Source organism: Schistocerca nitens, chromosome 7 (genome assembly GCF_023898315.1).
Source record: "Schistocerca nitens isolate TAMUIC-IGC-003100 chromosome 7, iqSchNite1.1, whole genome shotgun sequence".
Taxonomy (NCBI): Eukaryota; Metazoa; Arthropoda; class Insecta; order Orthoptera; family Acrididae; genus Schistocerca; species Schistocerca nitens.
This window is the reverse complement of record NC_064620.1, coordinates 558721546-558748833: the sequence shown is the minus strand read 5'-3', so window position 1 is coordinate 558748833 and position 27288 is coordinate 558721546. Positions and strand designations below refer to the sequence as shown.

At 43.1% G+C, this 27288-nt stretch overlaps 1 long non-coding RNA gene across 1 annotated transcript in view; it reads left to right on the top strand.

The window, feature by feature from the left end:
* Positions 1 to 27288, top strand: part of LOC126195376 (uncharacterized) — a 2074073-nt gene that overhangs the window by 350542 nt on the left and 1696243 nt on the right. Inside the window, exon 2 of the long non-coding RNA XR_007538598.1 lies at positions 1873 to 1908. This is a non-coding gene — a long non-coding RNA (uncharacterized LOC126195376). The remainder of the gene's footprint in view (positions 1 to 1872; positions 1909 to 27288) is intronic.

Below are 27288 nucleotides of genomic sequence, written 5' to 3'. Positions count from 1 at the left end.
AATGTTTAAGCCCTCCGCCTCCAACGTGTGTAGCATGGAAGCCCCAATCAGACTCGCCCCCTCTGCAAGCAAAAAAGGTGCCCAAAAACCACGCTGTGGCGGATTCTTTGCCCACAGGAGCTTAGTCAAATATCAAACGTATAATTCTGCGCGATTACGTCACCTTCCGGTAGGTGAGTTGTTAGAGCGACAGGATGTCAATCCTAAGGGCCCGAGTTCGATTCTCGGATGGGTTGGAGATTTTCTCCGCCCAGAGACTGGGTGTTGTCCTTATCATCACCATTTCATCCCCAGCGACGCGCAAGTCGCCGAAGTGGCGTCAAACCGAAAGACTTGCACCCAGCGAACGGCCTACCCGACAGGAGGCCCTAGTCACACGACATTTACATTTTTGCGCGATTATCTGACCAAATGAGTCCAGAGAAGATGCTATAAGGCCTGAATGCTCTTCCGCCTGCATTCCTCTGTCTTGGGCTTGGCTCAAAACAGCATTATCTGGCGCCCACTTGTGTGAACCCCGCAAGTCAAAACTAAAGTTAGTGCCCTAACACCACACCTCGGCATTGTCCCTGCGTTTCGTCTAAAGGAAACTTGCCTCTGATGGTCTAGCTGCACAATCCTGAAGCGACACCACCTGCTTCTTACAGGTCCCCGGCCACCTATGCAGTTTCTGAAACGACCAGCGTGAGGCCCATGAGTATTCTTGTGTGGCGCCACACTGCCAGCCAACTGCCAGACTGGGACTCATTTAACTATTTGTCTCACACACAGAGGCGAGAGAACCGAAATTTCGCCAGTACGCTACTCCCAGACCATCACATGCAGCACTGGAATCCTAGCTGCAAGATAAAGTTATGAAATCAAAATTAACTGATGGAACATTACACCTGGATCTCGTAGCGACTCATTTACTAATACAGAAAAAAAATTACATTAAAATGCAAACACGGTCTCGTAAATTCTAATTTACTTGGTAGAAATCTTGAATTACATTGTGAGGAAGAGCCACACACCAGGGAGAGAAAATAAGAACTGACGAAGCTCGAAATGGCATCGATATAAGAGACAGCAAAGAAAATAGTATAAAGAGAAGGTTAAAATACCACAGCAAAAAAAAAAAAAAAAAAAAAACTGGAAACCAAACTATAATGAAGGATAGGGAATAAATTGAAATATGTGAAACATAAACTGCAGAAAATTCAAATACTCTATAATTTGTCATCTCATACACAAAATTAAACGACTTAGAGATAATACTGAAGATATTCAAAAAATTGTAGCTTTGCATGCAACCTAATCTTTATAAAAGCTCTTTTTCGGTAGCGCAGAAATCACTGGCTAGCAGTTCATATGTGAAATGATCACATTAGAAGAATTTATGAAGGGAAAATGTTGGTCGCAAACTGAACGTAATGTATCATTGGGGAACTATACGAATGAGGGCTGTAACTGAGGCATTGTTGTACTTAAAAACACAAGTTTAGGATCTCCCAATGATTCTTTGAAAGCTCCATAAACAAAAAATTTCAGAAGGTGGCCTGTTTTATACCGTACCAACGAAACAGCAGCGCAAGTCAGTAACAGCAGCAATCCATCGTATTTATATGCAGACAACGTTACTGTAACCAGTTTAGTTGAAAAGTTTCATCTCTTCGTTCTGTTGGTGCAACAGTAGTTTTGTTAATTTTTTCTCTTGGTGAAACAGTTTATTTATTTATTTGCTAACTTTTATTTTGTTGTCAGTGACCGTTCCACCTGTTATTAACGGTTGCATGAGATAGTGTAAAGTGACACATAGCTGATGTTCATTGTTCTGTTACCTGCAGTTCAAAATAATATTTTTCCAGTAAAATATTTTTTAATGTTTTTCAGATGTCTGCTGGCCTTTCCCAGACTGCTTGAACAGAGGTAAGGAAAATATCTTAATGTACACCTATACCAGAAAAAAGTATCCAAGAATAACGGAGAACTCATTTCTCACTATGTTTCTTGCTTATCAAAGCACTACGATCAATTTTATCACCAATTTGACATCTCCATTCGAACGAAGATTTCTTTTTATTGATGTTTATTTTTATTATTTTGGAAAGTAATTTAAGTCGCTCCTGAGACAAGATGTAGTACTTTCTCTTGTGAATCTATCTATTGTCATTTATTTCTCTACAGTGCAAAATAAAATGAATATAAACCCATGCAGTTCATAACATTCTTAGAGGACTGCTGTTTAAATGTGACCATCTATGGATATTACCTCACTGCACAGCTAGAAATTGAGGTCATGACGACTAAAGTTTTGTCTCGAAAAGTTGTACAGTAACCCTTCTATTTCCGAATGAGAAGCTGAGTAAACATCACACATTATCTCATGAAAACTTTCCTGATAACTATCAGTGGGCATTAAATTTGGCTGTGTCCTCCTTTCCCCTTTATGTCGGCTTGAACTCGACTAGAGACAGTTTCAGTGAGGGGTCGTAATGACTGTGGAGAAATGCCAGCCCAGTCTTATTCAATAGCCGACAGCAGAGAGAGCAGTGTTGTTGGACACTTCTATCTGGATCGAAGTCAACGTTATATCTCATCCTAAAGGTGTTCTATTGTGATATCCTGGGGGCACTGGTTAGATTATTCCAGCCTCGCTCAAAAAATGGCTCTGAGCACTATGGGACTCAACTGCTGTGGTCATAAGTCCCCTAGAACTTAGAACTACTTAAACCTAACTAACTAAGGACAGCACACAACACCCAGCCATCACGAGGCAGAGAAAATCCCTGACCCCGCCGGGAATCGAACCCGGGAACCCGGGCGTGGGAAGCGAGAACGCTGCCGCACGACCACGAGATGCGGGCTCCCGCCTCGCTGATGCTGCTTTATGACACAGTGCAGTGTTCATCAACGCTGCACTCAGTTGAGTAAAATATGTTCATATCGTTCTGCATTATCGTTTTTTAAAGCACAATAAGGGAAACATAGCCTAACCACTAAACACAGCCCCATACCATAGCATCACCTCCTCGGTACTTCGCTGTTGTCACTACACATGATCGCAGGTAACGTCCTCTAAGCGCTTTCCAAACCCAAACACTTCTGTCGGACTGCCGCACGGTATATCGTGACACATCACTCGTTTCACATCACTCAATGTCCAATGCTGTTGCTCTTTACATGACCTCAAGTGTAGTTTATCGTTGACGGCAGAAATATATGATGTATGAAGCGTATGAAGAGCTACTCGAGCACTGTGAGTCACTCTTTTTAACTCCCTACGAACAGTTATTACGTTAGCTGAACAGATGGTGATACTTTGGAACTCACAAGTGATTCCGCCGACTGACTGCACTCGGTTTTACCACCCTCTCCCACTGGTGACAGTTGCTGCCCGTTAAGACATGGAGTCTTCGTTTAGTCGTGATTGTTCCTTCGCGTTTCCAATGCAAATCACATTTCTGACAATCGGCCTGGGCAGCATTAGAGGTGTTGAAATGTCACTGATGGAGTTGCTACTCAGGTGAAATAAAATGATTAGTCCGCTTTCTAAGCCACTCGGTTCCTCTAACAGGCCCATTATGCTGTTCTGCTTAACAACGTAACACTCAACGCTTCATTCTGTACTGGCAGATCTGCCTGTCGTGACAGCTAGTGGTCAGTTTCTGGAATATTTTGATCAGATAGTATAAATTGGCATCCTGCTACCGCGGCAGCTTCAAATCAAAACACTGCTTTACGATGTAAGTGAGTAGACGTACTTATTTCTTCACGTCCCTTAATTCCTGTTAGGTAGTGAGGGGAAAACGAAGAAAAATAGTGCAAGATGAGCTTATATCATGTAACGTATGTAGAATACATATTTATGATGGTAAATCTGTCTTGCTGAAACGTTGCTTTCAGATAATGATTTAAGATGTTTTTTCTACAGTAATTTGGTTATGACAGGAAGGTTTATGAACTGCACCTATTCCAGTGTAAATATATTAAACATTTAATTGGTAGACCTTTTCGTAGGTGATTGTCTACAGCTGTCCAACAATTAAAAAAAAACATATTGCTGGCATCAGCTGAACAATTTTAGGTTTATTTTCTATGGTGCAAACCTATGGTTGAACCGCTGACGTACAATGTTTTTCTCGTTGGAGATCGGACCCGTAGAGAATAAATGTAAAATAGTACAGCGGACACGTCGAATACGCTTTTTGCAAATTTAATTAACACTTTTAGGAATCAAGTACGTTAGTCGTATGTTCGGTATTTCGTAAGGCACTCTAAGTGTGACACAAACTTTGAGGACAATTACGGTGAATGTACTAACGGAAGCGTGGTCGCTGGACTGAATCGAAATTCACAGAGTAAGGTATAGATATCTGCCCATTAATGAAAAGTAGGAAGACTAGAATTTGTAACCCCCCCCCCCCCCAAGTGACTGAACGTATTCGTATATTTTGTGTTTATTGCAGTTATGAACCACAACATTTTACATTACGTCTATGACGTCTATATTCAGTCCTCGAGTACAAACTGCAGGCTGAATATGGATGCATCGAGAGAAGAAGCTTAGGCACGATGCGGAATAGTGCTGATTTTCAGTGGCTGGAGGTGTAATACGAACTTAAGCTCTGTTTTGCGTAGTGTTCCCACATGTATTATAAATGTTCTGTTCATATTCGATACGGACCACGTTAATGTTTCTGTGCGGCACCACATGTGGACTGTGGGATTAATTTTCACCTTACAATGTTGCGGCCTGATAAATAACGATAATATTTATGTCGCAAGTAAAGACTATACAGTCAAAATTCTCCAATTGGAAATAAACTGAAAATTTTTCACCCCGTTAAGGACAATGTGTCCTTTTGAAAAATGCCTCGAGGCTGTGGACTCGGGTACAAACAAATTTGCCACGTATCACTGTTGATATATCCTCATAGCTTACGACGAATCTGAGTTCTACCGGAGAAACTGTTAATGATACCAGCGTGTCTTACTGAACAAACCAGTTAGGTATGGTAGACTTCCCACGCCAACATCCCTGCCACAATGGTAACACCGGTTCCCGCCACCTCACCGATGTTAAGCGCTGTCGGCCTTTGCCAAAATTTGGGTTGCTGACCGTTCGGGTCTGCCGACCGCTGTTGACAAGCGGTATGCCCTCAGCACTTGTCACCCCAGTCGAGGAGCTACTTGGTTGGGAAGTAGCGACTGTGTGACAAAAGCTGACATCGGCAAGGAGAGCGGTGTGTTGACCACATGAACCTCCATATCCGCATCTAGTGACGCCTCTCGGCTGATGATGGTACGGCGGTCCGTAGGTACCGTGGGCCCCAGAGGCCTATTCGGATGTAGTTAGTCGGACATCGTGCAAATTTTAGACTTGTGCATGGACGTGGAAATGAGTGTTTGGCGTCATTGGCCGGGAGGCCCCTTGCGGGGCAGGTCCGGCAGCCTTGGTGCAGGACTTATTACATTCGACGCCACATTGGGCGACCTGCCCACCGGATGGGGATGAAATGATGATGAAGACAACACAACACAACACCCAGACCCTGAGCGGAGAAAATCTCCGACGCAGCAGGGAATCGAACCCGTGCCCGTAGGACGGCAATCCGTCACGCTGACCACTCAGCTATCTGGGCGGACAGACTTGTGGATACAAATCAACCAGTCTGGGTGACATTCTCAGGTATGTTGGTGACATATAAATTGTGACAAAAGGCGAAGGCGTCAGCTTGGACATATACTATCTTATGATAGGTGTCTGGACAGCTCTATGTAATGCAGCGTTGGCCATTAGATGTCACAAGAGATAGACCTGCCATTATACAAGGCCTATTCGGAACGTAAGGTCCGATCGGGCGTGGTATAGAAACCACAATGAAAATCCAATAATGTTTCGCACAGACATGTTGGGCAGTGTCTCCAGTATGGCCGTCCGTCGCGTCATGTCGTTCTTTTCAGTTCTGACTGAGCACATAAAGATACCTAGCCTAATACTGTCTACTGCAAAGCATGAGGGCCAAGTGAGAGATTTCGCATGCTTTCATGCAGCCCACACGACAGAACTCTCATGCTGTTCCTTCTTCATGACAATTCTCGGCCGCACGCATAAGGGGCGATGGAGATGCACCTGAAGCATTTTCGATGGTAAATACAAGGTGATTCAAAAAGAATTCCACAACTTTAGGAATTTAAAACTCTGCAACGACAAAAGGCAGAGCTAAGCACTATCTGTCGGCGAATTAAAGGAGCTATAAAGTTTCATTTAGTTTTACATTTGTTCGCTTGAGGCGCTGCTGACTAGGCGTCAGCGTCAGTTGATGCTACGATGGCGACCGCTCAACAGAAAGATTGTGTTTAGTGATGAAGCAACTTTCCACACTAACGGGAACGTCAACCGTCACAATGTCTGTATATGGGGCACTGAGAATCCGCGGGAAACAACTCAGTATGAACGTGACTCGCCTAAGGTGAACGTTTTCTGTGCCATTTCAGCCAATAAAGTTTTTGGTCCCTTTTTCTTCGAAGGTGCTACTGTAACGGGACTACAGTATCTGGAGATGTTAGAGAATTGGCTGTTCCCTCAGCTAGAACAAGAAGCACAACAATTCATATTTCAGCAGGATGGAGCGCCACCACATTGGCACTTATCTGTCCGTAACTACCTGAACGTCAACTACCCGAGGCGATGGATCGGCCGCCAGGCAGCCCGTGACAGAGCACTTCATCACTGGCCTCCAAGAAGCCCTGATCTTACCCCCTGCGATTTTTTCTTATGGGCGTATGTTAAGGATATGGTGTTTCGGCCACCTCTCCCAGCCACCATTGATGATTTGAAACGAGAAATAACAGCAGCTATCCAAACTGTTACGCCTGATATGCTACAGAGAGTGTGGAACGAGTTGGAGTATCGGGTTGATATTGCTCGTGTGTCTGGAGGGGGCCATATTGAACATCTCTGAACTTGTTTTTGAGTGAAAAAAACCTTTTTAAATACTCTTTGTAATGATGTATAACAGAAGGTGATATTATGTTTCTTTCATTAAATACACATTTTTAAAGTTGTGGTATTCTTTTTGAATCACCCTGTATTTTGTCACCCACAATATAGTCTGCAACTGGATGCCCCTGGGTTTCATCTCTGCTCACATGAACCACCGACTTTGAAGACAACTTTTTGGCACAGTGAACGAACTGTAGACAAGCGTAGAGAATTGGTGGAAAGAACAGGTTGCTGCCTTCTATGACTAGGGTACTGGAAAGTTGATACAACGCAGCACTCGCTCACTGATGGACGGAGGGTTGTTTTATAGCAGTAGCTTGAAATCAGCCGAAGGAGTCACTCGTGAATTCCATATTCCTCTGACGAGTCCAGTTAGCACAATGGCTGCGAATAGGAGATTAAACAGAATGGGTAAGAATGGTCGAGCAGTTCCCCATAAACCACACATTTCCGTAGTCTGAAGCTGTGGCCTAATGCATCTGTGACTACTGATGGGTTAACGAACATGTGCACTTATAGATTATGTTGTTTTATGATGTTTGAATACATGTCCTCGCACTGTGTAACAACATCACGAATGTATTTAATAGTATTGAGAACGACATACAACCCCCCCACTCTCCAAATTCTATACGTCGCTCCAGATCCTCGAGATAGATGCACTCTGCCTCGCCTTCCGTATACGCCTCCCGACCCCCACGCAGATCGTCTACGACCTGATTCCTTTCCCCCATCTGCTCCTATTCCTCGAACATATCTGCATACTCTACACCTCCTGCCACCTTGATGCCCCTCTGGTAGCTCCTCTCCAACCCCCGCCCTCTGCCACGCCTTCACTGTTGTGCCCCACCTACCATCCATCAATACACCCTTCATCTCCTTTCCCAAGGTGACTTCCGTCAACTCCCCCTCCCGGATGATGCCCTCTCTCCCTCCATTTATCCCTCCTATCAACTCTGATGCTCATCTCCCCCTCCTTTCCTCTGTCCTTTCCCTAGGCTCCCACTTCCCCCCTCTTCCATCCTGTATTTTCCTCGCCTACTCTTTCTCTGCCTCCCTTCTCCCCCCCCTCACCCGAGTACTTTTGCATTCCCCTCCTCTACCTTTCCCCACTCCCTCTCGCGTCTACCCAGCCCCCCCCCCCAAATCTTATGAGTCCTCCATCGGCTCCTTCCCCCCCTCCCCCCACTTCGTTTTTCCTCTCCTTCCCCCATTTTCTTTCCCATCATCTGTCCAGTTTCCCCCTGGCTGCCCTCGGCTGTGGTGTGTCATATTTGTGCCAACTTTTTAATGCAGTGTTCAAGTGAGTGTTGTGCGTCTTTCCAAAGTGTTGCAAACGGAAATCATGCTGTCGCTAGGTGTGATTTTTATATTTCTTGCGAACAGAAACCAGACTGTCGCCCTGTTTTTTTCATTGTCTGTCTATTATTTTACCTGTCTGTTTCCTGTGTATTTTATTAGCATCACCAACCCTTTGTTTTATGTTTTAAGTTCCACTGTATTCTGCCATTTTGCCATTTAAGTCGCCGATTTTATCGCCTGCTTTTATTACTTATTATCTTCATTTTTTTAAAACAAATTCTGTAGGCTGAAGAGCGGTGTACTAAGCTGCTGCCAGCCCGCCCCCTTGGTTGGGGGGGGGGGGAGGAAGAAACTCAATAAAGGAAAAAAAAGAGACATACACATTACATTACGTTGACATTTCTCAAAGCCATAATATCCCTTGATAATGGCCTAAGGCCGAAATTTGCAATAGTGTAATAAAAATTTATGGCAGTCACTTGTGTAAATATGATGTCCAAAAATATTTTCATGACTGTGAATTCCAGCTACAACACGTTTACATTTCCGGAGTTTTTCTTATGCTAGTGGTAATGTTAATGCTGATGCTAATGCTAATGCTGAGGTGGTGTAAAGAGCAAAGCAACTGGATGTGGATGGCCGGTAAAGAGTAATTCGGAGAGATGAATCACGTTATAGACTATAGCAATCCGGTGGATGGGTTTGAGTGTGTCGAATGCGTGGAGAACGTTACCTACCAATATATTAGTGAAGTATCAAAGTGGTTGTGGTACATTGTGAACGGTGGTTTCGTGCTTAGAGTGAGTTCTCTTCCTGCGCTTAAGAAAAAGCCCAATGCGGAAGACATGAACACATTTAATAGCGTTGTGAACTACGTACAGTAGAGGAAGGGTTCGGAGACGGTGATTGTTTCTGTCTGCATGATAATGCAGCCTCATAAAATAGCGACTATCTCAAAATTGTTTTTGTCTAATAACATTGCTGAAAGGGTGTGATCTGCTCAGTCTCGACGTGAACCCAGTGGAACACGTCTGGAATCAGTCCCCTAGACTTAGAACTACTTAAACCTAACTGACCTACGGACATCACATACATCTTTGCCCGAGGCAAAATTCGAACCAGCGACCTTAGCGGTCGCGTGGTTCCTGACTGAAGTGCCTAGAACCGCTCGGCCACAGAGACTGGCCGCAGCGTTGAACATGACTATCTTGTCCTCCACAAACATTCTGGTTCCTCCTTGAAACTGTCTACAAAAGAGTTTTAGCAGTCATGAAGGCTAAGGGAGGACACATCTCACGTTAATGATCACAAACAGATTTCCAGATACTTGTGTTCAGATAATGTAGGAGATGAGATGCATATATCTCTCCAGCATTGTGAATGACTACAAAAGTTGATTGGAAGTAAGTGATGAATTCGCTGTGGAATACTTCAATGTCGTTTCAACTCAACGACGTATTTGTTCTCAAGAAGGTTGAAATAAATTTGTGGTGCTATATTTGAAGATGTCTGGAACGGATTGAGAGTTTATATCTCAGCTCGGAAAATAGCGTTTCTAGCTTTTGACTGGTACTAGCTCTATAACTGGTGTTACCGCTCTAAGTTACTCTCGCGATCGCAATTACAGTTCAGTATTATACCCTGTTTCATTTCGTTTATTAGGCATTTAAATCCTAATACATTTTCCTCATTGTTAGATTCAAATATTTACGAATTGATAAAAATCTCAGTGAAAACTTACTCTAGTGAAGCCACAGGGATAAAATTACTGACTTTAAAGTAATTTGGCGAATCATTATTGTCCATAATAATCAGATGAAGACTTACTCTTTCTCATTCTGGATTAACAGTCACGAAACGGTTCTTAATGGAAATTTAACTTTACATAAAATCACCACAGATGTTTTTACAGGGCTACTTTCCAATGCATTAGGAAAATCGTACTGCGTACAGATAATACTGAAAGGAATTAAAGAGTTGCTTGCGAGTTTTCTTGGAAAATCAGTGATTACAAAGATGACAGTAGTCTTCTGCAGCTCACAAACAAAGAATCAGATGGATAGAAATTAAGACTGCTATAAAATGGTCACATTACAATGATACTATGGAGATGCCTCTTTTGAACAAATCACTGTTATATAATGTGTTAGTTGTGAATTACGTGAAAGAGCGTAGTATCTTTCGAAACCCTTACACCCTCCGCGCTTGGCTGATAGCGATATAGGAGTATACACTTTTCCTTGTAGATTATCTTTCAAGGAAGCTGTCCAGACATCTGTGGCCAAGAAAGAAAAGACCTTTATTATACACAAGACCGTTGGCCAAAGAAAAAAAAAGGCAAGAATTTTCAGCTGTAAACTGTGTGCATTTTCTACAGCTGACGATTACACAGAAGTCGAATAGTAACCCTGTACATCTCAGCGCATGCATAAATTTTTTGAGTTTTATTAAAACGTGGGGTTTTCCGCTTGCAAATACCCCTGTAGTAGAAATTACAATCGTGTTAAGTTGGTACGAAGCTAGCAACCAGCTGTGAAAATGCTGTCCTAATGAAATCTGTTCCAGCACCATTAAAACCACAGAGTAAAAACTTAAAGCAAACAGAATAAATACGTGTACGTGCTTTTAGTAGAAAGAATCTTAACTCTCACGTGCATGCAGCATTCACGTTTCGATACAAACTTCGGTCAAGACAGAAGAATAGAAACATTATGAAATAAAAACTGTTCTTCATAAAACCAAAATACACAAATTAGTGAACGGACTATGAGAACATAAATGGTAAATTTCCTTCCCCCTGTCTTCCATTGGACTAATCACATTTTAAGCTGACAGAAACGTTGATGTTGTGACTAGTTCTTGTCATATGTCACGTGCCTGTTCGTCACAAGGTTATGTTTTTTGTCAATGATACTTTTCTTTTGAGTCATCAGTCTTCTGACTGGTTTGAAGCGGCCAGCCACGAATTCCTCTCCTGTGCCAGTCTCTTCATCTCAGAGTAGCTCTTGCAACCGATATCCTCAGTTATTTTCTGTATATATACCAGTCCCTGTCTTCCTCTACAGATTTTACGCTCTAGAACTCCCTCTAGTACAGTGGTAGTTATTCCCTGATGTCTTAGCAGATGTCCTGCCATCCTGTCCCTTCTTCTAGTCAGTGTTTTCCATATAATCTTTTCCACTACAATTCTGCGCAAAACATCCTCATCCCTTACAGTGTCGGTCCACGTAATTTTCAAACTTCTTCTGTTGCACCACATCTCAAAAGCGTCGATTCTCTGCTGTTCCTGTTTTCCCACAGTCCACATTCACATCCATACAATCCAGTACTCGAAAAGTACAGTCTCAGAAATTTCTTCCTCAAATTGAGGCCTGTGTTAGGTACCAGAAGACTTCATTTGGCCAGGATTTTCCTTTTGGTCACTGCTAGTCTGCTTTTGATGTCCTCATTGCTCCATCCATTTGGGTTATTTAACTACCTAGGTAGCAGAATTCCTCAACTTTATTTACTTCTTACCCATCAATCCTGACGTTCTCATTTCTCTTACTTCTAATTACTTCCGTCTTTCTTCGATTTACTTTCAATCCATATACTATATTCATTAGACTGTTCACTCCATTCAACAGTTCCTGTGGTTCCACTCTTGGACATTTCTTTTATTTCCATCATTGCTTCTTCGAACTGTAGACTGAACAGTACGGGCGAAAGAATGCAGCCGTGACATACCCTTTTAATCCGAGCACTTCGTTCTTCGTTGTCCTCTCTTATTATTCGCTGTATGTCCTTCCACATATTCTATGTTACCCGTCTCTCCCTATAGCTTAGCACTATTTTTCTCAGAATTTCGAACGTCTTGCGCCATTTTACACTGTCGAACGAGCTGCCCATGTCGACAAATCCAATGAATGTGGCTTGGTTTTTCTTTAGTCTTGCTCCTGTTATCAACCGCAGCATCAGAACTGCCACTATTGTCCCTTTCCCTTTCCTAAAGTAGAATTGATTGTCATCTAACAGATCCTCAGTTTTCTTTTCATTCTTCTGTGTATTATTCTTGTAAGTAACTCGGATGCATGGGCTGTTAAGCTGATTGTGCGATAATTCTTGAACTTGTCAGCTCGTGCTATCTTCGGAACCGTGTGGATGATATTTTCCCGAGACTCATATGGTACATGGCAAGACTCATACATCCCACGCGCCAACGTGAATAGTCGATTTATTGCCACTTCCCCCGGTTCTGATGGAATGTTATCTATCCTTTCTGCCTTATTCGATTTTAAGTCTTTCAAACCTCTTTTAAATTTTGATTCTAGTGCTGCATCCCCTATTTGTTCATCGACTCTTGTTTTTTTCTTCTGTCACGTAATCAACTAAGTCTTCCGCTTCATAGACACCTTCAACGTACTCTTTCCATATATCCGCTCTCTCCTCTGCATTTAGTAGTGGAATTCTCGTTGCACTGTTTCTGTTACCATCCTGGCTTTTAATTTCGCCGAAAGTCCATTCGACGTTCCTATATGCTGGTCAGTCCTTTCGACATTCCTTTTTCTCTTTCTTCTCATCTTTCATGCAGCCATTTCGCCTTAGCTTCCGTGCACTTTCTATTCATTTTTTTCGTGAGTTGTATTTCTGTGTTCCTGAATTTCCTGAAATATTTTTGTACTTCCTTCTTTCATCGATCAGTGAATGTATTTCTTCTTTTATCCATGGTTTCTTCGCAATTACCTTCCTTGTAGCTACGTTTGTCTTTCCAACTTCTGCGATTGTCTTTTTTAGGGATGTCCATTCCTCTTAAACTGAACTGCTTACAAAGTCGTTATTTATCGTAGTATCTATACCCATAGAGAACTTAAAGTGTTCTCTTCATTCCTCAGTATTTCCGCATCACACTTCTCTGCGCATTGATTCTTCCTGACATTAAGCTTTAGCCTACTCTTCGTCACTACTAAATTGTGCTCTGTCTACATCTCCTCCTGGATATTCCTTACAATAAAGTATACGATTTTGGAAACTTTGCCTGACCAAGATGTAATCTAATTGAAATCTTCCCATATCTCCCGGCCTTTTCAAAGTATACCTCCTCCTCTTGTGACTCTATAACAGGGTATTCGCTGTTACTAGCTGATCTATATTGCACAACTCAATTAGTCTTTCTGCTCTCTCATTCCTAGTACGAAGCGCATATTCTTCTGTATCTCTTTCTTGTACTCCTTCAGCTACAGCAGCATTCCAGTTTCTCTATTAGATCTATATCTTCATTTACGTACAGAGTTATCAGTTCAATACCCTAATATTATTTCTCTATCTCCTCATATTCAGCTTGCTGCGTTGGCATATATACCTGAACTATCGTTTTCCGGTTTGGTTTGCTGCCGATTCTGATAAGAACAACCCTATCACAGAACTGTTCACAGTAACAAGTTCTCCGTCCTACCTTCCTATTCACAATGAATCCTACTTCCGTTGTAACATTTTCTGCTGCTGTTGTTATTAGCCGGCCGGAGTGGCCGAGCGGTTCTAGGCGCTTCAGTCTGAAACCGCGCGACTGCTACGGTCGCAGGTTCGAATCCTGCCTCGGGCATGGATGTGTATGATGTCTTTAGGTTATTTAGGTTTAAGTAGTTCTAAGTTCTATGGGACTGATGACCACAGATGTTAAGTCCCATGATGCTCAGAGCCATTTGAACCATTTGTTGTTGTTGTTGCTATTACACTATACTCGTCTTTGGGATGCCAGTTATGCTTTAGCAGGCCGATGCGCTTGATGTAAAAATTTAGTCCCGAAGTCAACAGACAGTGAAATTGAAAAAGAGGCCAGACTCGGTTGCCCCGTTACCAATACTTGTTTATTTTCTCTACTGAAGACAGAGGTAACGCCTTGAAATAATATGACATATGGAATGTTGATTTTATACTTGTACATTCTGAAAACCATATGAACGGATTGCTGAAATTGTTGGCACTTCAATATAATATTATGAGCTGAAAATGAAAACTAATGAAATAAAATTCTTCTTAGTAGCAAACAGCAGTCACTAATTAATACAGGAGCGAAGACTATTAGTTAGAGGTCGTTATGTTTCAAGTTAAAGGACGCATTGCGAAAATTAGAGAACAACTCGCAGTTGCTAAATTCACATATCACGTCAAGAGAAGTTGTTTTGGCGGCTATATTGATCAGAACCAAAACGAGAATGGCACTAGGTGCTTATTTGTGCGGAGTGTGAGGGTCTATAGGCCGTGAGTGTGATAATAGATCAAAAGGATAAAAAAAGTGTTGGAAATATTAATAGGCTTGACGAAAGACAAACTTAACAGGAACAAGTGAGGAAATATCCAGATGCTCCTAAGTGAAATTTGCTTACGTTAGTGACAATGCGTGGACCTTATGGAAATTGCATATTGCCAACATATTCGCCGCGAGATATTATGCGACCTTTTCGATATCTAAAATTTTTCTTTTATTTTCCAATTTGGTTGTATTTTATTTTTTTATCACTAATTTCGATCAAAATTGATCTTCAGATCTGTGTATTTTCTAAAGTGACCTGTAGTGCACATATGGAACTACAGTATACTATACAATATTAGTATATGTAGTTCCACAAAAGCATGATGGATTGCTTAAGCAACTACATTAGAAGACGATCAATAATGATTCAAACCAGTCATAGCAGAAAAATAAATGTGCTACAGAGACAAATAAACGTAAATTTTAAACATTATCTTAAAATACTAAACATAGTTATACGTCATTTGTAGGTTGTATTTCAATTGTTACTTACTTACATCTTTCGTATGATAGCAATGTCATACAGTTAAAACTGTGTGCTAAATGAAAAGCAAAATAATAGTTTCCTATGACTACAACATAAGTGAGTCAAATATTGAATCACTCAAACCATAGAAACAACTCAGTGTATCCGTTTGTGGGGATACAAAATGAAATGATCACATAGATCCCTAGGTAAAGTAGATCGCAGATTTTCGTTCATTGGGAAGTTACTGAGACAAATACAAGAGTCTACGAACGAGATTTCGTATTAAAAATTGTACGACCACAAATATAAGTAGATGTTCTTAGGCAGCAGGCTTTTCTCACTGATGGTACCAAATTTTATACATGGTGACTCTGGAAGGATATATGATTGTTTATTCAGGGTGGCCCATAGGCAGTAACGGAAGAGGCCGTCAAATGAAAACGAGACAGAAAAAAAGGAAACTGTATTTTTAATTTTAAAAGTAATTGTCGTAACTGTTGTTACATTTATTCCACTTTAATAAAAGACAGTCAGTTGTTTCATGAAAAAATGTGGAGGCGAAGCAGATCGACAGCCACGAATTTGTTTTTTGAGGACTCTGGCAATATGTTCTGGTCCAACATTAGTGTAAGGCGCGACCTTGTAGCTTCTACTGCCAATGAAAGCACTCTGCAAGAACACATCACAGCAGAGGTATGTGTAGTAGGTTGATCTGATTCATAGCAGAACTCTGTGACAAAGCTATACGTGAGTCACAATGTTGTCCAGTTTTATGGTATGTTATTTCAGCTAGCTTCCTCCCTTTTCACTGTCGGTTGTAGTATACAGGGGTCAACGCAGGCAGCAGGGTGTTCTGACCGATTCCATGAAACTTTATGCAACGGTGAAAACCAGTTTAAAGGTAAGGTTACTACGAAAGCAATGGTGCAATGTCTGAACGACACATCTATTGAATTTATTATGAAAATAGTAAAGTCATAAGAGATAAACGGTCATGACGAACTTTCATAGTTTATTTCGTAACACGAGTAACAAATTCGGCTTTAGCATTTCGTGGATATAAACTGGTATAAAGGCACTCACTGTCCGGTTGTCATTACGTTTTTGGTACTTTGTCCAACCTCCGTTTCTTCGAATTACCTCAAAAATCTTCGGCAATTAATTTGTTACGGCTTCTAGCTCTTACAGTGAAATTGTCGCCCACTCTTCTCGAATAGTTCTTTTCAGGTCACATACGGCCCCAAATTGCGTTCCATTGTGATAAACACGCCTTACAAGTATGACGCAAGAGTTTTTCACGAAATTCCAATTGCGACTACATGCTGGCCAGGAAAAAATATCGGTACCTTTATCTTCAAAACTTTTTTTTTGTAGCAGAAGCATGCACAGATGCATTATGTTGTTGAAAAATTAGACTTTCGTCCTCTAGGTTCTCGCACATTCTAATCCGTTCTGCTTCTAGCATCTCAGTGTACGTGTTAGAGTTCACTCTAGTGTTGAGCCAACGAATGCGAGATTTACCTTTAGCGTAGAAGGCTATCCAAGTCATAACGCTTCCAACACCAAACTTTCTGCTCATTGTAGCCTTCTGCCCTGTTTCAGTTCATACCAATGATACTGCTATCCATCTGGCCAACCTAAGTTAAATCTTCTCATCACTGAAGATCACCTTATCCCATTCTGAAGTCCACGCATGACATGCGTTTTTCAGCAAAATTCTAGTTTAGCCTGTTTATGTCTTGGTGTTATAGCAGGTATTTGCAGTCATTTTTTAAAAGTAAGATGTTTTTAATTTGACAACATTTATCGTACCCGTCTGGCAGGTACTGACAACTGTAAATCGGCAAGTTGGGAAGAATAAGCGTTTGTGGGCCTTCATTTGCACAAAACCAACCGGTTTCATGCCTCAGATAATTTTCTACTTTGCTCATATATTCCATTCTGTCCATATCGTGCTCTCAGTGTAATGCAATTTTCAGTCACTATACCTGAACGGTTCAACTTCTTGACGATTGGAGAGTCCCATTTACTTGTACACCCCGATTTTTGCTTTTCCATCACATGATAATTGTTTGCCGTGTGTCACTTTCACAATCGTGGTCTATGTACAGAACACGCACTGCCACTAATGGTTTCTGTTACCTATGTGCAGTAAGGAGATTTGCGCACACACTAACACCGTACAGAGCAAACTGCCTTTATAATGAGTTCCACCCTCTACCATCTGAATCGATTATTTCTGTTACATACTGTACTACTTATATCAAATACTATACCATTTGATTTCATTTGTCGGTCTGCTGTATGTCACGCTATTGCATATACTCTGCGCACAATTGTTCCAACTGACAATTTTAGCCGGCTGAGGTGGCCAAGCGGTTCTAGGCGCTACAGTCTGGAACCGCGCGACCGCTATGGTCACAGGTTCGAATCCTGCCTCGGGCATGGGTGTGTGTGATGTCCTTAGGTTAGTTAGGTTTAAGTTGTTCTAAGTTCTAAGGGACTGATGACCTCAGAAGTTAAGTCCCATAGTGCTCAGAGCCATTTGAACCATTTGACAATGTTAATTTTCCTGCAAATATCCATATTGAAATTGCTCTGAGCACTACGGGACTTAACATCTGAGGTCATCAGTCCCCTAGAACTCAGAACTACTTAAACCTAACAAACCTAAAGACATCACACACATCCGTGCCCGAGACAAGATTCGAACACGCGACCGTAGCGGTGTCGCAGTTTCAGACGCAAGCGTGTAGAACTTCTCGGCTACACCGGCCGGCTAAATATCCATGTCTCTATACTGATTTCCACTACTTTATATGGTGACCCTGACAGGATGTATGAAAATTGATGTAACTGTATTTTTGGCCAGTTTTCTCTCCTTGCACATTGGCCGTTTCGTACAGGGGTCAAGAAAGCCTTGAACGTGTCGATATGGGTTTCATACTTTTCTCACCGGTGATACGAAGATTTCAAGTGCATCTCTTTAAAGCATACGGACGTCAAATTCCTGCATATTATAGTTGTTATACAGTAAGCGGTTTATGAAACCGCTGATTAGGAGGACGTTAAATAATGAAGTAAAGGGATCGGGGCAGTGCTGAAGCAGAAAGTTATGTAAGCACGTGGAAATGGCGGGCGTCGGCGCATGTGAGCAGTTGACGGGAAATGGGCGACCGGGACACACAGTCCGGGATGAGCGCTTCATTACCCTCGAACCACGTCTGCGGAACGGCTCTAGAGGAGCCGGCGAGAGGAAAAACAAAAAGGCGCTCAGGGGGACGTTTTAGATGGGGGGTCCTCCCAGCAAATGACGTACTTTGGTGTCGCGACACGGGCGTGCAGCAGAGCCATCGTACGGTGCGCTCCCCGGTTGCCTATCCCAGCACAACGCAGGGGCGGCGCGCGCGCTACTCCGGCGTATTCATGGCAGGCGCAGCGAACGCGGCGGCTCAGCTGCGCGCGCGAGGAGCGGCCGCATTTAAAATGCATAGAGTGATTTAGTTTGCTAATCTCGGGCCGGTTACGCGAGGCGCGCAGACAAGGTAAACTCCGGCCGACGAGAAGGCAACTCTATAGAATCATAACCGTTTTTAGCGGTCCTGTAAAATTCAGCGCGCTTCCTGTGGCGGTCGGGACGGGCCCCCTGCGCGAGTAAACACGCGCTGGCCTCCTCGCTCCATTTCCACGCATTCAGCCTCCACCCCCTCTCCCACCCGGCTCTTGTCACAACCATCCCTCATTGCACATTCTTTCCATGCATAGCGCTTGTTTTCTTCACTTCACTCACCCTCCACCTCTCCTGTCGAACAGTTTGCCACCTCTCTACATTATTCCGTTAACGTTCGACTGACTCACCCACTCACGTCGGTTCCTCTATTCATTTTTTCCCCCTTTCCATCTTTGATGGATGGCTTTCCGGAAGTTTTTCAGCACACGCAGGGGGGAACTTGATTATTCTATTTCGAGCTTTTCTGCACTGGGGCCTAAATAACACGAAAGATTCGGGCGCTCCTTCGCTGGCGCCGACGTTATGGGCTGGCGAAATACGGGACAAGCCTTTTGTTTGTGAACCCGCTTGTGTGACAGTATTTTATTTATTTTGATTTCCGTGTCCGTTCGAACAATATTTTCCTGGAAATTGAGGCAGGAATGTCCTGGTTATTATCTTTAGTAAAAGAGAGGAATTCGTGGCGGGAAGAACAGAAGCAGTCAGGAGAGTGATGCATACAAAAGGATATTCTAGCATGCAACTTGTTGGTCGCAGAGCATTCATAAAAAAGTCATTCACATTGCTTTAGCTTACACAATTGATACAGCTAGCGTTTGATATGATTGTCACACTCTATGCAGTCATGTTACGGCCCAGAACGCTCTATGCCATACACCAAGGTACAACACTGGGGGCCGGCCGGAGTGGCCGAGCGGTTCTAGGCACTTCAGTCCGGAACCGCGGGATCGCTACGGTCGCAGGTTCGAATACTGCCTCGGGCATGGATGTTTGATGTCCTTAGGTTAGTTAGGTTTAAGTAGTTCTAAGTTCTAGGGGACTGATGACCTCAGAAGTTAAGTCCCATAGTGCTTAGAACCATTTGAACCATACAACACTGGGAAATCAGTGCACGTTATTTTCGTAATAATTCACATTGCCTATATCCGTAGCCTTTGTGGCAGTGAAATGATTTTCATAAATTCTGACTGAAGCGAAAAATGAAAATGTGTACCAAGACAGGGATTCGAACCCAGGTCTCCTGCTCACTAGATAGTTCCACTAACTACTATACAATCCTGGCATACTGGCTTTGGACAAATGCACGGATTATGTTAGCACGGCTGCCTCGTCAGTCCATATTACCATTCACGCCTCAACCCACTTGGAATTCATCTATACTCGCCAACATTGCAGAGGCTCTCCAGGTGAACTGGAATAGCACCTCAGCATCGAACAAACGAAACAGTTTCATTTGGTTAAAGCAGCCATGCCTGAGTTTCAGGCACGATTCCTTGTTTCATTCAATGCTGAGGTTCTATTCCAATACAACTGGAGAGGCTCTGCAATGCAGTTCGAGTTCGGGGTGAAAGGAAAGTGAGGTCAGACACCAATGGGAATCTGTGCCAGGATGGCGTAGCGGTTAGTTCATCTCCCTAGTGGAAAGGAAATCCAAATTCAAATCCCGGCGTTGGTACAAATTTTCATTCTTTACTTCAGTCTGCCTATACACTGACGGAAAAAAATAGCAACACCAACAATGCGCCGTGAGACCTAACGTTGACAGACGTGTTTCTACATCTTAAAGATGATGTTTATTCAGATTTTCCACTAGCAGCGCCATTATGAGGATGCAAATCAGATTTTTTTCGGAGCCATTTATAATTGATCGAATCAGGTTTGCTTTAAAGACATGCTGAATCGATCATGAGCATTAGTTAATTTTGAATGGGACGTCATGATCCTATGTCAGCCATTGATGCCTTTAAGGTGACAAAGGTGCTATTATCGACACCTCTCTGTGTTTGAATGTGATCATGTAATAGAACTGTGATATGTTCGATGTTCCTTCTGCGATATTGCAAAACGACTTGGCTGTCGCGGAGTGTCAGGATGGTCGAACCCGGGACTCCAGATGGCCAAGCTGAAGCCGGGACCCACCTCCGTCTTTCGTCAGGAGGCTGAGCAAGTTCAAGAGCGTCAACGGGCAGTGCAGAGTGATACAGCGGTATTTGCTGGCATTACTTTATTCTCATAATTGACAGTGCTTCGATGAGTGCAGCGTAGTGACGGCGGCCGCCCGCTCGCTGTGCTGTGCGTCCAGCCAGCTCAGCAACTCCTGGTATGCCGACACCGCTGCTGCCGTCTGCAAGGCCGCTCAGCTGGAACTCAGCCACGCTCGCCCGGTCGCCCCCGCCTTCCGCGGCGTAGCGGCTGGCGCCGCGTAGCTGCCCACTATTTCGGAGACTGCTCCAGTCCCTGGTTCTCGCCGCCCTCCGCCCCGTTTCGCCTGGTCTGTCCGACCACGGAAGGAAGGTGGATGTACTGGTTGCCCGTGGCCATCGGCTGCTGCTGCTCCCAGGACAGGACAGGACTCAAACCTGCGCCCTCCTGGACGCTGTGTCGCAACTGTTTGCCGGATGGCAACCCCTGCTGCTGTCTCTGGCACTGTTGCAATGCTGCCGCGCCTCCTGCAGCGAACGCCTCGCCCGGACCCCGGAACTCCAGGTGGGAAGAGAACATGGTCCGTCCTGGATGCTGCAGACCGCTGCCACTGCCCTCCTTCAGGCTGACCGTGCGATCTCCAAGTACCCAGCTGCCATTCCGTCGTGCCCTGGTGTTGCGTCCCCGGAAGCGGAATACAGCCGAAACAAATCCATAGAAATGAAGTAATATTTACATAGAATATTTACAAAATTGCTGCCAGAATGGCCCCTATAAGCGTCGAGCAGCACAGGTCCGTCCCGACGCTATACTGGCCTAGCACATCTTGACCCAAGGTAAAAGTACCTCACTATTGAAACTGCCTTTCCCTTCGCCTCTGACGTAGAGTCAGAGAGAGACAGAAACTATGGCAGAGATAAATTCCCAAACGTCATCCACTGTACGTGATTGCAGCCAACGGTGGCCACAAGAATATATGCCCGCAAGAAGACACAGGCTCCATACGGAAGACCGTCATGTTCGGGGTATGGCTATGGCGCATCGTACAACGTCTGCAGCACCAGTTGGAGAACCAGTTGGCACCAGGGTAACACAACGAACTGTTACTAATCGGTTACAGGCACAGAAAGTCAGAGGCCATACAACGTGCATTCCAAAGACCCAAAACCATAGCCGTTTGCGGTTCCAGCGATCTCAAGCCAGAGCTCTTTGTTGTGTTTTTCTGAAGAAAACGGGTTCTGCCTCTCTCCCAGAGAGAGCCATTGAGGTCCAATTGAGGGCCTGCACCAACCTGTATGCAGGCTAGACACACTGGACCTAAGCGTGGAGTACAATTTTGTACGACAAAAGGAGTCCTCTTCTGGTTATCCCACGTACCATAACTGCAAATTTGTACATCAGTTTCGTCATTCGACTTATTGTACAGCCATTCACGAAGTGTATAATAGTATTCCAGGGAGTGTTTTCCAAAAGGATAACGCTCGCTCACACACAGGCTTTAGAGTGTCTACATGTTGCCTTGGCCTGCTCGAGCACCAGATTTGTCTACAATTGATTGCATATGGGACATCATTGGACGACAACTCCAGCGTCAACCATACAGAGCTAGCCATCCCCTTATCGGCCGACTAAGCGCAGCAGACCTTGAATCCCATTGCACAAACTGACATCCGTCACATCTACAACACAATGCGTGCACGTTTGCATGCTTTTATTCGACATTCTGGCGGTTATATCGGTTATTAAGGTATCAGCATTTCACAGTTCCCGGCGGGGTCAGGGATTTTCTCTGCCTCGTGATGGCTGGGTGTTGCGTGATGTCCTTAGGTTAGTTAGGTTTAAGTAGTTCTAAGTTCTATGGGACTGATGACCATAGATGTTAAGTCCCATAGTGCTCAGAGCCATTTGAACCATTTTTTTCACAGTTTCAGTGGCTTATCTCGCACTTACATTGACCACTGATCTTGCAATGTTAATCACTTTAAAGTGTTACCTAGACAGGTTCATACCAGAAATCACATTACTGTACATTCATTATGTTTTGGTGTTTCGATATTTCTCATTTAGTGTATGTAGATCATAGATGATAGAGACCTGAAAAGGTCTCTGGGACCATATAGTTTCATTTTGTGAAATATGTGTGGTTTGTGTATAGTTTCTGTATAAATATCACTCCTTAGCTATAGTTTGTGGATACCGATCAATGATAGCTCCAACGGCAAAATTTAGAAGTATGTTGAGGGAAATTTCCTGACCAATTTGTTATAAAACCTTCGAGATCTCTAGTACCATGTTATCGAGTAAAAATGTAATTATGATTTATTCGGTTCGTTACACAGTTACCTGTATTTCTATGGTAATACCTTCAGAGCAGTAAAAAAAAGCTCTAATATTCTGCCACCGAAACGTAGTAAACAGAACGCAGAGAAATGCAAGAACCCTCGATGCCGAGATGCGACTGCTGCTGAGAGGAAAAAGCAGAAAAAGCACAGCGTAGTATCGCTGTGGCATTCTTCCACTGATTTCAGCCAACTCTCCACCAATACATCTACCAATATTGCTGCGTACCGGTATTAACGTACCATCGACACTGACGGAAAAAAAAACGAATCCGTGACAGAAAAGAGCAGAACGGAATGATTACTGATAATCGCTTCTGAAACACCCTGTGTTGAAGCTCATTTAACTGCACCTACATACATGTTTTTTGCAACCCGCAACACCTTCCAATAACACGCACAATATTTTCATATTCTCTTGCTTGCCAATTGCAAACTATTAATCCTACAGAAAAATAAACAATACCGTTTTGTAGGAAATTGAATGCACTTAAACTGCTATTTCAGTTCTAAACTTCATGTACGATAAACATAGAGAATTATAAATCTCTGCCTGCCGGATGGTCTCCTTATGAGACTGATGTGGCTAGCACGAACAGCTTCGCTATCTCGCCATCCGGCATGTAGCCGATGATACATGAAGTGATTATCGGCTGTATCTCTTTACTCAATTATTATTCACAAATTAACATTAAAGTGAAGTTTTAAGTGTGTGGTGGTACACTTTTATCGAGAGGTTTCCCTTTAGATTATAAACTAAATATGAATTATATTTTAAGAACAAGAAGGAAATGAAAATTTGAGTTTTGGTGATATGGCCCCATGGCAATCCCTCCACCTTCTAGCACAGAAGCCAGTCATATTACAAGATAATCAGTTGGCGCAGTTTTTTACGAAAGGCGTACTCAGAGTACCATCTACAATGCGTACTTCACGTTATGACGTCATGCGTCAGTTACTGCGTTTTCGCTCAGTTGTGGTGTGAAGGGTGGGAATAAACACTATTGCTCACTGAATTAGAACTTTTACATGCATCTCTCGCTGACCTGAAGGTGGACGGAAGGAAGGAGGTTGAGACTTAAAATCCCGTCGATGTCATTAGTGACAGAGCACCCTTTAGGGAAATCACGTAAAACCAGAACTAGGACGAAAGGTCTGAACCGCTGTCCTCCGGAATACGAGTCTAGTATCTTCTGCCTACTAGTCTAGTACCTCACAGCTGCTCCACTTCTCCCGGTCAGGTGAAAATGAAAGGTGTAAGAATGCGATTGTGGCTCACTTTGTAGTATCATTTGATCACTCTCGTGCGTTGATTTACAATAACCACGAAACGGACGAGTTAGACCGGAAAATCAGTCGTGGACATAACCCATGAGGTACCTCAGTGAATCTCATATTATGTTACAATACAGTGTACTTTATAATCCATCCACAAGATCTCTTTATGCAAAAATATAAAAATCTTTTTGTGACATTGTAGGAATAATTTCTGCTGCAATACTGAAAACCACAAATGTCATTGTTTTATCCCTGATAGCTGAGGAACTCCTTGAGTGCCTATGGCGATTGTGAATTAGCTGTGGCACCGGCCTAAACCTGTTTCCGGAAGGTGGCATGTATTTCCTGTGAAATGAGAAGTTTCAGTACTGTGAACATAAAGCTGAAGTTGTTTAAAACGTTAGATTTTTTTTTGCAGCAACATCATTACGGACTACATTGTCCCAGATCAACTTCTTAAGGTTAATACACATTAAGTAATGTCAAAATCAGAAAGCAAATATAAAACATACAGTTTCATGCTGCCGGCCGGGTTGGTCGAGCGGTTCTAGGCGCTTCAGTCTGGAACCGCGCGACCGCTACGGTCGCAGATTCGAATCCTGCCTCGGGCATGGATGTGTGTGATGTCCTTAGGTTAGTTAGGTTTAAGTAGTTCTAAGTTCTAGGGGAGTGATGACCTCAGATGTTAAGTCCCATAGTACTCAGAACCATTTGCACCATACTCAGTGCTACTCGAGCGAAGCTAGAGCAAGTTCTGGTGGGATATAGTATAGCTTCAAAGCTTCAAAGTCTAAAATTATGAATTCATTTTAGCAGCTGTCGGTGCTTAAAACGCTACGTTGTTTAATGCATGTGTTGTTGAGCATGACTCATCGACAGACATGATTTTCCTTGTGGCCGATATATTCGTTACGAGAAAAATCAGCAACTATATGGGTATTTCAAGTAATTGTGAAATATCATTTGTTTCCAGTTCAACGTAAACATTTTTATACGGTATGGTCAGATCCCTCCACCCCCCGCCCCCCCCCCCCCCTCCTATGAACCAATGAACCATGGATTTTGCCGTTGGTGGGGAGACTTGCGTGCCTCAACGATACAGATAGCCTTACCGTAGGTGCAACCACAGCGGATAGGTATCTGTTGACAGGCCAGACAAACGTGTCGTTCCTGAAGAGGGGCAGCAGCCTTTTCAGTAGTTGCAGGGGCAACAGTCTGGATGACTGACTGATCTGGCGTTGTAACACTAACCAAAACAGCCTTGCTGTGCTGGTACTGCGAACAGCTGAAAGCAAGGGGAAACTACAGCCGTAAGATTTCCCGAGGGCATGCAGCTTTACTGTATGGTTAGTTGATGATGGCGTCCTCTTGGGTAAACTATTCCGGAGGTAAAATAGTCCCCCATTCGGATCTCCGGGCGGGGACTACTCTGGAGGACGTTATCAGGAGAAAGAAAACTGACGTTCTACGGATCGGAGCGTGGAATGTCAGATCCCTTAATCGGGCAGGTAGGTTAGAAAATTTAAAAAGGGAAATGGACAGGTTAAAGTTAGATATAGTGGGAATTAGTGAAATTCGGTGGCAGGAGGAACAAGACAGGGCTATAAATACAAAATCAAATAGGGGTAATGAAGATGTAGGTATAATAATGAATAAAAAAAATAGGAATGCGGGTAAGCTTCTACAAATAGCATAGGAAACGCATTATTTTGGCCAAGATAGATACCAATCCCACGCGTACCACTGTAGGCCTACTACAGTAGTGCAAGTTTATATGCCGACTAACTCCGCAGATGACGAAGAGATTGATGAAATGTGTGATGAGATAAAAGAAATTATTCAAATAGTGAAGGGAGACGAAAATTTAATAGTCATGCGTGACTGGAATTCGATAGTAGGAAAACGAAGAGAAGGAAACGTAGTAGGTGGATATGGAATAGGGGCGAGGAATGAAAGAGGAAGCCGCCTGGTAGAATTTTGCACAGAGCATAACTTAATCATAGCTAACAGTTCGTTCAAGAATCATAAAAGAAGGTTGTATATATGGAAGAAGCTTGGAGATGCTGACAGGTTTCAGATAGATTATATAATTGTAAGACATAGATTTAGGAACCAGGTTTTAAATTGTAAGACATTTCTAGGGGCAGATGTCGACTCTGACCACAATCTATTGGTTATGAACTGTAGATTAAAACTGAAGAAACTGCAAAAAGGTGGGAATTTAAGGAGATGGGATCTGGATAAACTGACAAAACCAGAGGCTGTGGAGAGTTTCAAGGAGAGCATTAGGGAGCGATTGACAGGAATGGGGGAAAGAAATGCAGAAGAAGAATGCTCCTTCAAATAGTGAAGCGAGCAGAGGATCAAGCAGGTAAAAAGACGAGGGCTAATAGAAATCCTTGGGTAATAGAAGAGATACTGAATTTAATTGTTGAAAGGAGATATACAAAAATGCAGTAAATGAAGCAGGCAAAAAGGAATACAAACGTCTCAAAAATGAGATCGACAGGAAGTGCAAAATGGCTAAGCAGGGATGGCTAGAGGACAAATGTAAGGATGTAGAGGCGTATATCACTAGAGGTAAGACAGATGCTGCCTACAGGAAAATTAAAGAGACCTTTGGAGGAAAGAGAACCACTTGCATGAATATCAAGAGCTCAAATGGAAACCCAGTTCTAAGCAAAGAAGGGAAAGCAGAAAGGTGGAAGAAGTATACAGAGGGTGTAAACAAGGGCCGTTTTCTTAAGGACAATATTATGGAAATGGAAGAGAATGTAGATGAAGATGAAATGAGAGATATGATACTACGTGAAGAGTTTGACAGAGCACTGAAAGACCTAAGTCGAAACAAGGCCCCGGGAGTAGACAACATTCCATTAGAACTTCTGATAGCCATGGGAGAGCCAGCCCTGACAAAACTCTACCATTTGGTGAGCAAGATGTATAGACAGGTGAAATACCATCAGACTT